General features: G+C 44.9%; 1 protein-coding gene and 1 non-coding gene across 2 annotated transcripts in view; one reads left to right on the top strand and one right to left on the bottom strand.

The window, feature by feature from the left end:
• Positions 1–4,334: 4,334 nt before the first annotated feature.
• On the bottom strand, positions 4,335–4,448 carry TRNAL-CAA (transfer RNA leucine (anticodon CAA)). Its single transcript has 2 exons — positions 4,411–4,448; positions 4,335–4,380 (listed from the first exon to the last, which is right to left on the bottom strand). It is a non-coding gene; the product is annotated as a tRNA-Leu (tRNA).
• Positions 4,449–11,414: 6,966 nt separating this feature from the next.
• Positions 11,415–14,432, top strand: part of ATP7A (ATPase copper transporting alpha) — a 46,393-nt gene continuing 43,375 nt past the window's right edge. Inside the window, exon 1 of the mRNA XM_070759613.1 lies at positions 11,415–11,485. The gene's annotated coding sequence lies outside the window, so the exon portion shown is untranslated. The remainder of the gene's footprint in view (positions 11,486–14,432) is intronic.

Below are 14,432 nucleotides of genomic sequence, written 5' to 3' on the forward strand. Positions count from 1 at the left end.
TTCTCAAGGTTGCAATACGTTCTCACATTCTAAGAAAAAAAGCCTCAGCATTTCTTATCAGATTGAATTCTATGCCAATTATTTTACAGAAACAAAACGTAAACCTTTTCAAACCTTTTCTATTTTCGATTACAATAGCACTTAGACTTATATACCACTTTACAGCCCTCTCTAAGTGGTTTACAGAGTTAGCATATTGCCCCCAACAATCTGGATCGTCATTTTACTGATCTCAGAATCCTGGAAGGCTGAGTCAACCTTGAGCGGCTCAGAATCAAATTAGTCAGTCCTTAATTACAATTATAATGGAACCTGCCCATTATGATTGTAAGTCATAACAATGAAAAATAGGGTCTGTCATGTGACTCATCCAATTTTCAAGCATTTTTTGTGGCAGTGGTCAAGCAAATGCTGCAATCTTAAGTACAAAGGCAGTCATTAAGCCAGCACCATTGTCCTTAAACAAATCCATTGTTCACTATGATAGTTTTACTGAAAACCATAAATGCCTGTTTTTGGCAAAATGGTCAAACTGTAGTCAGATGACCATGGAACTCTGCAAGTAACCGTAAATGTGCCCAAAGTGGAGTCCACTCTCAGAACTTATGCTTTTTCAGGTAGGTCATAATTTTGAACAATAAGAACTTTGAATAAACAATTAACTGCGAGAGGGACCATGGAGTATTAGTGGACAATCATTTGAATATGAGCCAGTAGTATGCAGCAGCTGCCAAAAAAGCCAATGCAATCCGGGGTTGTATAAACATAGGCATAGATTCAAGAGCAGGTGAAGTATTAATACCACTATAAAACCCAAGCAAGGCCACACCTGGAATCATGCTTCCCGTTTTTGTTACCCATTACAAAAAAAGTTGTTGAGACTTTTGAAAAAGTTCAGAAAAGAGCAGATAAGAATGATCAAAGGCCTGGAGACTAAAACATATGAAGAATGATGGCAGGATTTGAGTTTGGCTAGTCTAGAAAAAAGAAGAATTAGGGATGACATGATAGCCAGTATTTGAGGGTCTGCCACAAAGAATGACTTTTTTATTTTTTTTCCTAAGGGCTTTTAACTGTTTTTATATTATTTTTAAATGTTGTATACCTCCCAGAGTAAGGAAGGAGTTGGGAGGCCTATAAATTAGATAAATAAAATCAATAACTAAAATAAGAGGGGATCAAATGATTCTCCAAAGCACCAGGTAAATAAAAGCAGAACAACTGTGGCAAAAGAAACCAATGATAAGACCAAAAAAGATGTTGAGACTTTGAAGAGAACGTAGAGAAGAGAAACTAAGATGATTAATGGTCTGGACTCTGGAGACAAAAACATGAATAAGAGTTTCTATAATTGGATTTATGAAAAGAAGAATTAGAAATAACAGAATGGCAATCTTCCAATATTTGAGGCGCTGCCAGAAAGAAGAGGGGGTCAAGCTCATGTTATCTTTCCATCGCAGGCTTTTGAAAGATAAAAAATATATATTGGGGGCATAAAGATAAGCTCTCCGAAGAAGGTGCAAATGGGGATACAGAGGCGAGAAATAAACATAGGGCAGGTGGTCTGTGGGAGTATAGGGTATGAGCGTGTTTGGGTCGGGTCTGATGTTTAGTGTTGTGAAAATATTTGGAAAATATTTTCACAACAAAGCCAGAGCCCTACATGGCAAAGTCCTACATGGCTTAGGACCAAATTACCTACGGGACCATCTCCTGCCTCTTGCACCCCAGTGATTGGTTAGGTCCCACAGAGTCGGCCTTCCCCAGGTCCCGTCAGCCAGACAATGTCATCTGGTGGGGCCTAGGGGAAGAGCCTTCTCTGTGGCGACCCCGGCCCTCTGAAACAAACTTCCTCAAGAGATATGTACCGCCCCCTCCCTCCTGGTCTTTCCTAAAGCTCTGAAAACCTACCTCTGCCTGCGGGCATGGGGGCTGTGAGAGACGAGATTGTCTCCAGCCGATGCGGTGAATGATTGAATTGAATGAATGTGAAAGACTGCACATGGGGATTTTACAATTTTATAAATAATTCTTTTTAACAATAATTAGATTTCTTTATACATATTATTTTCATTATGTTGCACGCCACCCTGAGTTGCACGCTGCCCTAAGTTGCCCCCCAGAGATCAGGAGTGCCCCCACCATCCTTGCCTTTCGTAAGCTCCTTAAAACCCACCTAGGTCGCCAGGTTTGGGGGAATTAATATACCCCTCAGCTATTATGATTTATGTATGGTTTATGTGGGTTGTATGATTGTTTTTTATTATAAGGGTTTTAAATACTGTTTTTAATATTGGATTTGTACTCTGTATATTGCATTTTGTGAGGCACTCCGAGTCTTCAGAGAGGGGCGGCATACAAATCTAATAAATAATAATAGAAGTCTAATTAATAAATTAATAAATAGTAAATAAATAAAATATTTCCTTCCTTCCATCCTATTTCTATACTGCCCAACTCCCTAGGGCAGTGATGGCGAACCTTTTTTGGTTCGCATGCCAAAAGGGAGCGTGTGTGTGTATGCTAGCATGTGTGCACATGCCCACATTACTTCCCTCCAGCATGTGCATCCCCACACTGCCTCCGTACATACGCACAATCCCCTTCATCCCCACACATGCACAGAGGCCTCGGTAAAGCCTGGTACCGGGGAAAAATGCCTAAGCGGGCAAACCGGAGGTTTGGGAAAACAGACTTCTGGTTTGCCATTGTGCTGTTTTTTGCACTCGGAGGGTTCAGGGAGGCTTCCTGAAGCTCTGGAGACTGGAGTGCAAAAAAACAGCACAATGAGCAAATCAGAAGTTCAGAAAATGCACTTTCGGGTTGCCCATTGTACTGTTTTTTGCACCCCATGGCTTCAGGAAGCTTCCCTGAACCCTCTGGAGCACAACAGCAAACTGGAAGTGCATTTTCCTGAACTTCTGGTTTGTTCATTGGGCAATTGTTTTTGCCTCCGGGGCTTCAGGAAAGCTTCTCTGAAGCATCCAGAGGGTGAAATGGCCATTCCCAAGCCCAGAAATCAGCTGGCCAACACGCACATGCATGCTGGAGTTGATACAGGGCACAGTCTCATGTGCCCTCCGATATGGTTCTACATGCCACCTGTGGCATATGTGCCATAGGTTTGCCATCACAACTCTAGGGACTCAGGGCAGCTTCCAACAAAAATAAACATGGATCTATCTATATATATATACAGTATATATATATAGCATTACAATTTAAAATAATTGCAGCCATCCATATTTGTGGGTTCAAATAAGTTTGTGTAAATAATTTTTCCTACTTTGTTATTGTTTGTGCAGGTTCATTTATTAATGTAGCCTTGGGTTTGAGGAAATGTATTTGGGGAGAGAAGCCCCCATGACACAGGGGGTGGTGATTTCCGAGGAATAGGGGAGGCCCCCAAAACCCAACTTCAGAAACAACAATTGCTGTTAACCTGCCTTCCACTGAGGACCTGTATACCGCACAAGTCAAAAAGAGGATGGGGAAAATATTTACTCACATCCTGGACGTAAACTGTTTCAACTCCTACCCTCAAAACGTCACTACAGAGCACTGTACACCAAGACAATTAGACACAAGAACAGCTTAATAATAATAATGATGATGATAATAATAATAATAATAATAACAACAACAACATTTGTATGCCGCCCCTCTCCGAAGACTTGAATGCCATCACTCTGCTAAACAAATAATTCCCTCAACACTGCCAAACTATTTACTAAGTCTGCACTTCTATTACTACTAGTTTTTTCCCCATCATTCCTATCACCCATTTCGTCTCATGTAGGACTGTATGACTGTAACTTGTTGCTTGTATCCTTAAGATTTTTATTAATATTGATTATTTCCTTATTGCCTATTTGACCCTTATGACAATCATTAATTGTTGTACCTCATGATTCTTGACAAATGTATCTTTTTCTTTTATGTACATTGGGAGAATGTGCACCAAAGACGAATTCCTTGTGTGTGCAATCACACTTGGCCAATAAATAACTCTATTTTCTATTCTATTTTATTCTTGACAAATGCATCTTTTTCTTTTATGGACACTGAGAGCATCTGCACCAAAGACAAATTCCTTGTGTGCGCAATCACGGCCAATAAAGAATTCTATATTCAACCGCGCCGGGGAGCCTGCTTGTCTTTCCTTCCTGGAAAAGATGCGCTTTCTTTCCCTGCTCCACAGCGCCTATAGCAGACTCTGAGGAGAGATGAGGGTCCGGGAGGGGCAGACCCGCGTCCTCCCAAAGACTTTCTATACCATTTGGTGCGGTTAAATGTTTACAAAGGCGCTCCCCGCCAAAACAAAAAAACAACACTGTCAGAAGTGGGATTCGAACCCACGCCTCCATTCGGAGACCAGAAAACCCCGCCCAACGGGAAGGCTTATTTCGCCTTGAGTCTGGCGCCTTAGACCACTCGGCCATCCTGACAGTACGGAAAATACGGCGCTCGCAGAGGCCCTTCAAGGCTACGCCGGAGCTGCGGGGCGGAGGGACATTATCGCCAGTGAATCATATGGCCCTCCTGAGGCGAAACGGACAGCCGGGACCGAAACGTGGCCCGATCGGAGATCCCTCTCACGGCGCCGCTCGCTCCCCTTTGCGATTACGGCGCCCCAATCCCCCCCTTCCCCCTTCCTGCTAAACTACATTTCCCAAGATGCACCGGGCCTGGGCCTGCGCAAGAGTGTGACGTCAAAGCAGCGGCCATTTTGTTCCCCTCTTCCCTGGCGAGGTGACCGGAGAAGCGAAAGCGGTTTTGCGGGGAGACGCAGCGCGATGTTCCCTGTGGCGCGGAGAGCTTTGGGCCTTTCGGGTGAGTCTGCTGCCCCGGAGCCCACACCCCCGGCTGCCTCCCCTGGTTGAAGGTGGGACAAACATCTGCGACGCGTGTGGAGAGGGAAAAGGGGGGCTCCTCAATGAGGACTAGAGGCAGCCCTCGGTTTACAACCGTTTCTTTAGTGACACCCACAACGCCACTGAGAAGAGTGACGTGGGACCGTTTTCTTCACACTTTAATGACCGTTGCGGCATTCCCCCCAAAGGTCACGTGATCAAAATCGAGAAGTTTAGGTGTCTCATAATTATGACGGTTGCGGGGTCCTGGGGTCACGTGACCCCCCCATTTTTGACGCCTGACAAAAGTCAATTGGGGGCGGATTCATTTAACAACCGGGTGAGTGACCGCATAGATGGCGCCGTTGCCTCCAACGGAACTGGCATGCACCGGCTTTGCAGGATCCAAGCAGCTCTGAGATAACAGTGGGAGATGGGCAGCCCCTCTGCTAGGTGTGGGAGGGTGTCCCTGCACCTTGGCAGAAGGATTCCGGGGGGGGGGGGCTCGTAGGGCATAAGGCAGGCCCCTTCCTGCTCATGGCACTGGATTCTGGCCCATCCGAAACATCTCCAGTGGCCTTTAAAGGCAGCCCCATGGGGAACCTGTTGCAGTAGTCAAGCTGCAAGGTAACTAAGTCATGAGAATGTCTGAAGGCAGCCTCTCCCCTGCCTAAAAATACCAGGTTGTGCCCCTACCTTGACCAGGAGGCGCTCCCCGCAGTCACTCATGCCCTCATCACCTCTTGTCTTGACTATTGCAATGCGCTCTACATGTAGCTACCCTTGAAGAGCGTTTGGAGACTTCAACTGGTGCAAAATGCAGTGGTGTGTTCAATTACGGATGTACCTAGGTAGGCCTGTATTATTCCATCTCTACCTGAGTTGCATTGGTTGCCAGTCAGTCTCTGAATCCAATTCAAGGTGTTGGTTATTCCCTTTAAAGCTCTAAATGGCTCAGGGCCAGACTATTTACGGGACCCCCTCCTCCCTCATACTTCTCTGCGGCCAGTAAGGGCTCACAGAGTTGGCCTTCTCCAGGTTTCATCCGCCAAACAATGTTGGATGGTTGGACCTCGGGGAAGAGCCTTCTCTGTAGCAGTTCCAACCCTGTGGAATCAACTGCCCACAGAGATTCGCATTATCTTTTCCCTACTGGTCTTTCGGAAAGCCATCAAAACCTGGCTTTTCCAGCAGGCCTGTAATTAAGATTGATTCCAAGCACGCATGCTTTTTTTATGATATATGTGATTTTATTGATGTTTTTTACTGCTTTTTTACTTGTATTGTACAGTGGTACCTCTACTTACGAACTTAATTCGTTCTGTGACCAGGTTCTTAAATAGAAAAGTTTGTATGAAGCAATTTTTCCCATAGGAATCAATGTAAAAGCAAATAATGTGTGCGATTGGGGAAACCACAGGGAGGGTGGAGGCCCTGTTTCCTCCCATGAGATTCCTAGAGAGGTCTCACAGAGGCTTCTCCCCACCTTTTCCGGCCCTGTTTCCTCCCAGGAGATTTTCTAGAGAGGCCACACGGAGGCTTCTCCCTGCCTTTTCCGGTTACAGTTTCGGAGGCTCAGGTTTGTAAGTGGAAAATGGTTCTTGAGAAGAGGCAAAAAAATCTTGAACACCCAGTTCTTATCTAGAAAAGTTCATAAGTAGAGGCATTCTTAAGTAGAGGTACCACTGTATTTATAACCATTGTTAGCCAATAATAGAAGATGCAGCTGGTGCTCCAGATGGAGTTGGTCCAATAGTGTTTCTGGCCACAACTCATCGGTTTTCCAAGCAGAAGCTGCCAGTGTTAAGAAATGCGCAGAACCCTTGAGTTATCATGGACAGAGAAAAACTATCCAGCAGGTATCCAGGAGATATGAATAATTATACAGTCAGATGCATCAAAGCGAATAAAATAGTGTTTACTTTAGAAATAACACAGTCAAATTAAACAGTCCAGTCATTCACATTCAAATTAGTCAATAACTTTCAATACAATAATAATATTACAAACCTTACATATCAGACATACATTGCAGCTTATAAATACATCAAAAACTAACACAGAACTTACTACATCAGTCTCAGTGAATCAGCAGAAAAAACAGAGAGCAAAGAGAGAATCATGCTTTCTGGTTCCCTCTTATGGCAATTTGCAACACTATCTTTTAAACCTATAGTACTTCAGTACAAACAAACATTCATTGTTAGCCTGTTTAACTCAGGAAGATACAAACATCCCCTTCTGTTCCCCCCTCCCCCGATTATAAACCAGGAGTTTGAAAAAAGAGAAGTACAGGTAGTCCCCGACTTACGACGTCGATCCGTTCCTATGGGGCGTCGTAAGCCGACTTTCCGTGTAAGTTGGAATACTGTATTCCTATTTACACGAATGGAGGTGGCGGCGGCAGCAGTGTCTTCAAGGGACCAGCAGCCGGTCCTTCTCGGCGCTGCGTTGCTGCAGCCTACGAGGCCGCCCACCGCGGAGATCCCCTCGCCCGAATGGAGGCGGCAATGCAGCGCCGAGAAGGACTGGCTGTTGGTCCCTTGAAGCTGCCGCTGCCGTTCAAGCAAAGGGATCTCCGCAGTGGGTGGTGGTGGCAGCGGCAGCTTCAAGGGACCAACAGCCAGTCCTTCTCGGCGCTGCATTGCCGCCTCCATTCGGGTGAGGGGATCTCCGCGGTGGGTAGCGGCGGTGACTCCGAGGCCGCCTAACGCAGAGATCCCCTCACCCGAACGGAGGCAGCGGCAGCCTCGGAGGCTGCAGCAACATAGCACCGAGAAGGACCGGCTGTTGGTTCCTTGAAGACGCCTCCGCCTCTGTTCGGGCGAGGGGGTGTCCGAAGCCACCGCCCACCGTGGAGATCCCTTCACCTGAATGGAGGCGGCGGCGGCGGTGGCTTCGAAGCTGTCCCCGGGTCGTTGTAATGACGAAACATTGTATGTCGGGGACGACGTAACCCGGGGTCTACCTGTATTATCCCATCAGAAAAATCCCCAGATCTGGACCTTTAGGTCACTGTGGTGCTTCAGCTAGTAAATATTGCATGCTGGGCCTTCTAAATGCATTCTCACCACAGCTTAGTCCATTGCACGATACAAAAGTTGCAGAGCTTTTGGGACCAACTGTGGGCTGTGTATGCTTAGCCTGCTCAATTCAAGAAGACCTGGGCACCCCCTTTCCTGGCACCTGCTATTTATGAAATAGTCCCTGCCCCAAATGAATGCCAGGCTGAGGCTTAGAAGCTGGACTTGGGTCTTTTCTCCTGGAATTGCTGACCACGAAAATCAGGCGTTTCTTTTCTTCAAGAAAACAGATTCTTTGGCTGAAATGTTTAATAAAAATAGGTTTTCATAATTATGTTAAATGTTCATGCACAAATATTGTGAATGTGCCTGTGACAGTAGAAAGTCAGCTAACCTTAGGTCTGATTATAAATGTTGAACTCGGCTTCAAAATTTAAAAATATAAAAAGCAGCCAGCCTCAGTTAAAAAAATGCCAGAGGAGGAGAGTAGCCCAGTCCTGCCTTGACTGCCATTCATTGAATTTCAGAGCTAAGTATATTCTGCAGCAAAAGCAGGATAATAATAAGTCGTGTTTTGTGTCAGTTTGCCTGGTTGGTTGGTGAACTGACGTTGCAACTGAGAGAGAGCTTTGTATTCCAGCCCGTGGCATTCAACATACTGTGACGAGACAGGCTCACCGCAAACTTGAACCCAATTTCCATGACAAGTATGGCAACCTCGTTCTCCTTTCTGGGGTGGCCTTTGGCATTGGCACTTGGGCCTGGGTAAGTATTTGGCAGATTTCACTGCAGCCAGGGCAGTAGTAAGAACTCTACCTTTCTTCCTTCAGTTGCTGGGTTTGCCTGTTAAAATGGGTTAATGGTGTCAGTCCTAGGGTTGGGTGTAAACTTGGGCTGCGGGAAAATGTGTTATGTGAAGAGAATTGCTGCAATGATTATGGTTTTATTTCTGATTACTCTTGCAGGCTTGCCTGAATCTTCCACTTGTATGGAATTTCTCTCCAGTTGGCCGACTTACTCCAAAAGAATGGAGAAACAAGGAGTGACTTTGGGATCCCTCTGGGAATAGGGAAGTAATCTGAGCTGTATTTGTGCCACCCTTACCTGGCACTCTTCTGCGTTACTTGTGATATAATAAAAGTATTGAAAATAAATAATTTGTGATCATAATGTTGTATATACTGTTGTAATGCGAAACTGGTAGTCAAGGAAGTTGGGTTTTTATCAGGACGTTACATGTGCATGCATTATCCAGACATCTGTGATGGAATGTAGTTCAGATTCTCAGGAGGGAAGGGAGCACATTCCAGAGGAGCAAGAAATAACTCACTTCAGATAGTTTGTGTGAAAGAAAGAGGGCGATAACCACCCTTACTTAATAGTTCTGAGAGTAAATGCTTTATGGGGATGGTAGCATGCTTTACTTTGCAAAATTTTTCAGATAAGAACAATTTTTAAAAATCTGCTTGGAAGAATCAGAATGTGTCTTTTTGATTTTGGGAACCTGACATCATTTCCCAAAAAACTGAATGGAAAGCAGAAAAGATTACAAATGTATTTTGATTACCGTGATCAATTAATTCCACAAAAGGTTCACGCTATTTGGATTTGCACTACCGTGTTTCCCCGAAAATAAGACACTGTCTTATATTAATTTTTGCTCCAAAAGTTGTGCTATGTCTTATTTTCGGGGGGTGCCTTATATTTCTCAAATAAGACAAATTCACAGGCAGAAAAGCTGACACCCCCAAAGAAAGTGTACCGTACGGTACACTGATTACAGTACGGTACCTATCAGTATGGCACACACACAAACAACGGCACTTACATGGTACAACAATATACTCCCGCTATTGCAGCTTCCGGCCACCAGAGGAACTACAGTCTATGCACTGTAGTGGAGACTAATGGCGGTGAAACAGCAGCAGACTGTGTCTGCTGTACTGGACAGTACAAAGCGATGGAAGGAGCCAGCAGGGGACGCCACATTATTACGGTGCCGCTATGAACAGCTTTGAATGGTACTGTATGTTTTCCACCGCATTGTATGTAAACTTGACTACGCCTTATTTTCGGGGGGGGGGGGGGGGGGGGGGCTTAAATTAGCAAATTCTGCAAAACCTCTGACATGCCTTACTTTTGGGGTACATATTATTTTTGGGAAAACAGGGTAGTTAAAATACACATTGGTTTTCTCAAAAGGAGTCTAGTCTTTGCAGGGCCTTCCTCACCTGGAACTTTTTGTATAACTGAATTTTTATTCCAGCGTGACCTGGTATCAATTTACAAATTGCACTAAATCAAATTTTGCACTTGCACTAATTGTGTCCTATCTGAACTGCTCAGAACAAAACAAAAATAACCGAGAAATATATGGAATTGGAACAATTAGAAGAATGAAAAGGGGATACTTGGTGGAATAATGCAGGAAAGGAGACTGAGTGAGGTTGAGACATTGAAGCTACTGTAACCTAAAGATGAAGCAAGCATAAAATGCCAGAAATGTGTCTAAAATATCTCTGGGAAAATAGGTAAGAATGAAACAACTCATGGGAAAAAGAAAACAAATCATTTGAAGAAGTCAATATAAATTGAGCCTCAAGTGGGAGAGGGGAATCCAATCCCAGCTAATCAGCAAAGCAAAAAAGCACCTTAGTGCTTTTCGACCAAACCAACTTGGTTAGAGACAAATGCCCTTTTCCAGAGGCTAGACAAGGCAGTTCCCCTACCTGATCATTGTAACGATGTGTGTGTGTGGGTGTGTGTGTATGTATACACTCTACTGGCCTTCTGCAAAGCTAGTCTTCATATATCTTAGTCTTTAGGCCTGTGGTCATCTTAATTGCTCTTCTCTGAACTTCCAGTCTCGGCATCTTTTTTTGTAATGTGACCAAAACTGGATGCACAATTCCAGGTGTGGCCTTACCAGGGTTTTATGAAGGGGTACTAATATTTCACCTGATCTTGATACTATGCCTGTTTATGCAACCCAGGATTGTATTAGCTTTTTTTGGCAGCTGCTGCATGCTGTTGGCTCATATTCAAGTGATCATCCACTAGGGCGCCAAGGTCTCTCTCGCTGTTACTGCTTTCCAAGCAGGTCTCCCATAATCTGTATTTATATCTTAGATCTTTCCTGCCTAAATGTAAAACTTTGCTCCGCATTAAAACTTTGCTCCACATTAAAATTCATGTTGGATATGGGGGGTGGGCGCATTCTATTTTGAATTAGCCCCTCCAGTGCCTCCATAGGTGGGGGAGGCCTCCGTGAGGTCATTTGCTGGCATTGGGCTGAGAACCCGGGCACAACTTGGCGTATCACGTGATGTTGGCCGAATGCCAGGACGACCACACGGGCGGGAGGAAGAGACCGCAGGCTCCAGCTAGCGTCACGTGATCCGCGTCGCCTGACTCACTTTCCCTGTCCCACGTGACGTTGCTCCCTTCCGCTTGCCTGCAGGACGGCGTGTAGAGCGTAGCAACTGTCGCGCGGGAGGGGCGTGGCGTGGCCGGAGGGGCGTGGCCGAGCCGGAGACTACGGCGGCGCTGGCCAGGGAAAAAGGGAGAGGTCCGGCGGCGGCGGCGCGCGCGGGAGGGGCCGCGGCTGAGGTACAGCGGGCTCGGGCTGGGCGGGGGCTCTTCCCTCCCTCCGGCCTCCAGGCCGCCTTCCTTGGCCCCGGGGTCGGCGGGAAGCTGGGAGGGGGAAGGTCGTGCCCTGTGGGGAGCAAAGGAGCCTCTTGCGGGGACTTCGGCGGCCTCTTCAATCTGACCGGCTGCAAGGGGGGAGGAAGGGAGGGCAGATCTCCAGGACCCCCACCCCACCTCCCGTAGCAAAAGCAGCCGGATGGGGGGGGGGGGCTCGGTGGTCCTGGTGACGGAAGAGTGAAGTGCGCCCTTTTTTTCTTTCTTTCTTTCTTTCTTTCTTTCTTTCTTTCTTTCTTTCTTTCTTTCTCTCTCTCTCCCTCGCTCGCTTTCCCTCTCGCCTTCCTTCCTTTATTTCTTCTCTCTCTCTCTCTCTGTCTTTCTCTCTCCCCTTCCTTCCTTCTTCTCTTCCCTCCCTCCCTCTATTTCTCTCTCCCTTTCTGTTTTCTTTCTTTCTCTCTCTCTCTCTGTCTCTTTCTCTCTTTCCTTCCTTCTTCCCTTCCCTCCCTTCCTTTATTTTTCTTTCTTTCTTTCTCCCTCTCTCCTTCCGTCCTTCCTTTATTTCTCTCTCCCTCTCTCCTTCCTTCCCTTCCTTCTTTCCTGCCTGCCTGCCTTAAAGTTGCTGGGATGTTTCTTTTCAGGCTCTTCGTCTCCTGGACAGGGAGATTCTGCTTTTCGGTCTTCTCCCTCCTTCTAAGGGGCAAATTGTGGAGGGTGTTTTCCAAAGGAGACAGCGATCAGAGTAGGAAGAAAGGCAATCTCTCCCGCCTTGCCCAGGGGTTGCTTTTCCAGTCCTGCCCTTTGCCCTGAACTCCTTTTGCGGCTCCTCTGCTGTAGCTTTTTCCCCTTCCATTTCCTAAACATCTTCCTTGGTTTGTTTGAAATGCACCTTCCTTCCTTCCTTCCTTCCTCCCTTCCTTCCTTCCTTGTTTCTTTTTTCAGACTACATGGATTGAGCAATATGTAAGGAAAGTGCTTTGAAATAAAAGAAGCATTAAACCATTTCTAAAGCATAAAGTTTAATTTAGGAAGCCAATCTGCCTTGGTGTGCAATGGAAGACAGAGGAAACATCTTTTGTCCTTCATGCTCTCATGAAGAGAAGCTTTGAAGGAGCTTTGTACTTTTTAAAAATGAAATATTGGGTGGTATTTGAGGCTGAACCCTGCCCTGCAAAAACGGGGCCTCGGAGGTTATTACAAGTTAATTAGAGAATAATGTTTTTTATTTTGAGGAAATTGGGATGCATGACATGATGTGACTGTATGAATGAGATGTTAATATTGGTTTTATATTGTTATAAGTGTTATATTGTTCAGTATTTTTATTGTTGTAAACCGCCCTGAGTCCCTCAGGAATGGACGGCATACAAATTTAAATAAATAAATAAATTTTTAGATTATATTGTCTGTTGCAAAACAATTAGGTAGGTAGGCCTATGCATCTTAAAGTTGCTGAAGTTTAGAAACTCTGAACTTGGGTATCTCCTCCATTAGCCGCACTCCGTAGAGAAAGCAATTAATTATTCCTTCAGTTTCTTGGGACGGGTGCTCCTGTGGTCATTGAATGCCGCCTCTGAATCCAGATATATTCAGACTGGCTGTTGCCTGCCTTTAGCCCTAAGGTTATACTGGGATTGAAAAGCTCAAGGACCCCTGTCCCCCCAGAAGGTAGAATCCAGGGGGAGGGCTAAATGGCTTTGCTGAGCAAAGGCTAGAAGATGGAGGTAGAATATCCTCTGTGCTTATTATGGTTTTCCTGCCAGGAAAATTTATTTATTTATTTTTCAAATTTATAAGCCACCCCTATCCTGATGGACTCAGGATGGTGAAATAATACAAAATACTTTTGTGATTAAAAAAATCCAACCTTTTTCAACCTTTACCTGTTTTAAGATTACTTCTGTGGTTTGGTTTATTGTGCTTTTACGGTTTTATTTTAAAGGCTTTTCTTTCTCCTTTTTCTTAAATCATCGTAACTTATAAATTGGATTATAAAAGCTGCAAATAGTGTGGTACAATTGGACATTAGGTTAAATACCTGGTTTTCTTTACATTTATGGAGAAAGGCAATCAGTTCTTGGTTTAGCTGGAAATAAGACTTATCTATATTTTCCTACCTCCATCCTGTTTGTAGGGTTTTTCTTGTGTGAATCCTAAGTAAGCAATGGGATTTGCAATGTAAAGTATAATGCATTTTGGCGAAAAGTTCAAATGCAAATGCACTTATTTGGAATTCAGAGTCCTTGAAAGTTGCTGCTTTAAAATCTTTTATTTGGATTTCATCTATGCAATAATGCAAGGAAAAATACAGCTGTAGACTCATGTCCCAATCAATCAATCAATCAATCAATCAATCAATCAGAATAGAGCTGGAAAGGGACTTTGGAAGTCTTCAGTTTAGCCATCCCCAATCTTTGTTGCTTGGTGGCTCTGCTGGGGGTGGGGGAAGGAAAGTGGGATGTGTAAGTGGCAAGCTGATATAGACGTGCTCATGCTCACCAACTCACTGTTCACACAAGTCGAGTTCTTCTAGGGTGTTGTTGGCTACTCCTGCCAGCTTTGTGTCATCTGCAAATTTGATAAGCTCCCCTTCTAGTCCCTCATTTGAGTCATTTATGAAGATATTGAAAGTGTTGAGCCTAAAACAGAACCTTGGAATAGCCCATTGCCTCCTTCCTTCCATGCAGACGATTAAGGACTACTCTTTGAGTTTGGCTTGTCAGCAAGTTACAAATCAACTGCCCCCAGAGATTCGCATCATCTCCTCCCTACCGGTTTTCCGGAAAGCTTTTAAAACCTGGCTTTTCCAGCAGGCCTGGAATTAAGACTGATTGTTGCAAATATGGTTTTATAATACCTGTGATTTTAGTGATGTTTTATTGGGTTTTTTAAAACTTATATTGTATTTATACTT

The sequence above is a fragment of the Erythrolamprus reginae genome, chromosome 8, assembly GCF_031021105.1.
Source record: "Erythrolamprus reginae isolate rEryReg1 chromosome 8, rEryReg1.hap1, whole genome shotgun sequence".
Lineage (NCBI taxonomy): Eukaryota > Metazoa > Chordata > Lepidosauria > Squamata > Dipsadidae > Erythrolamprus > Erythrolamprus reginae.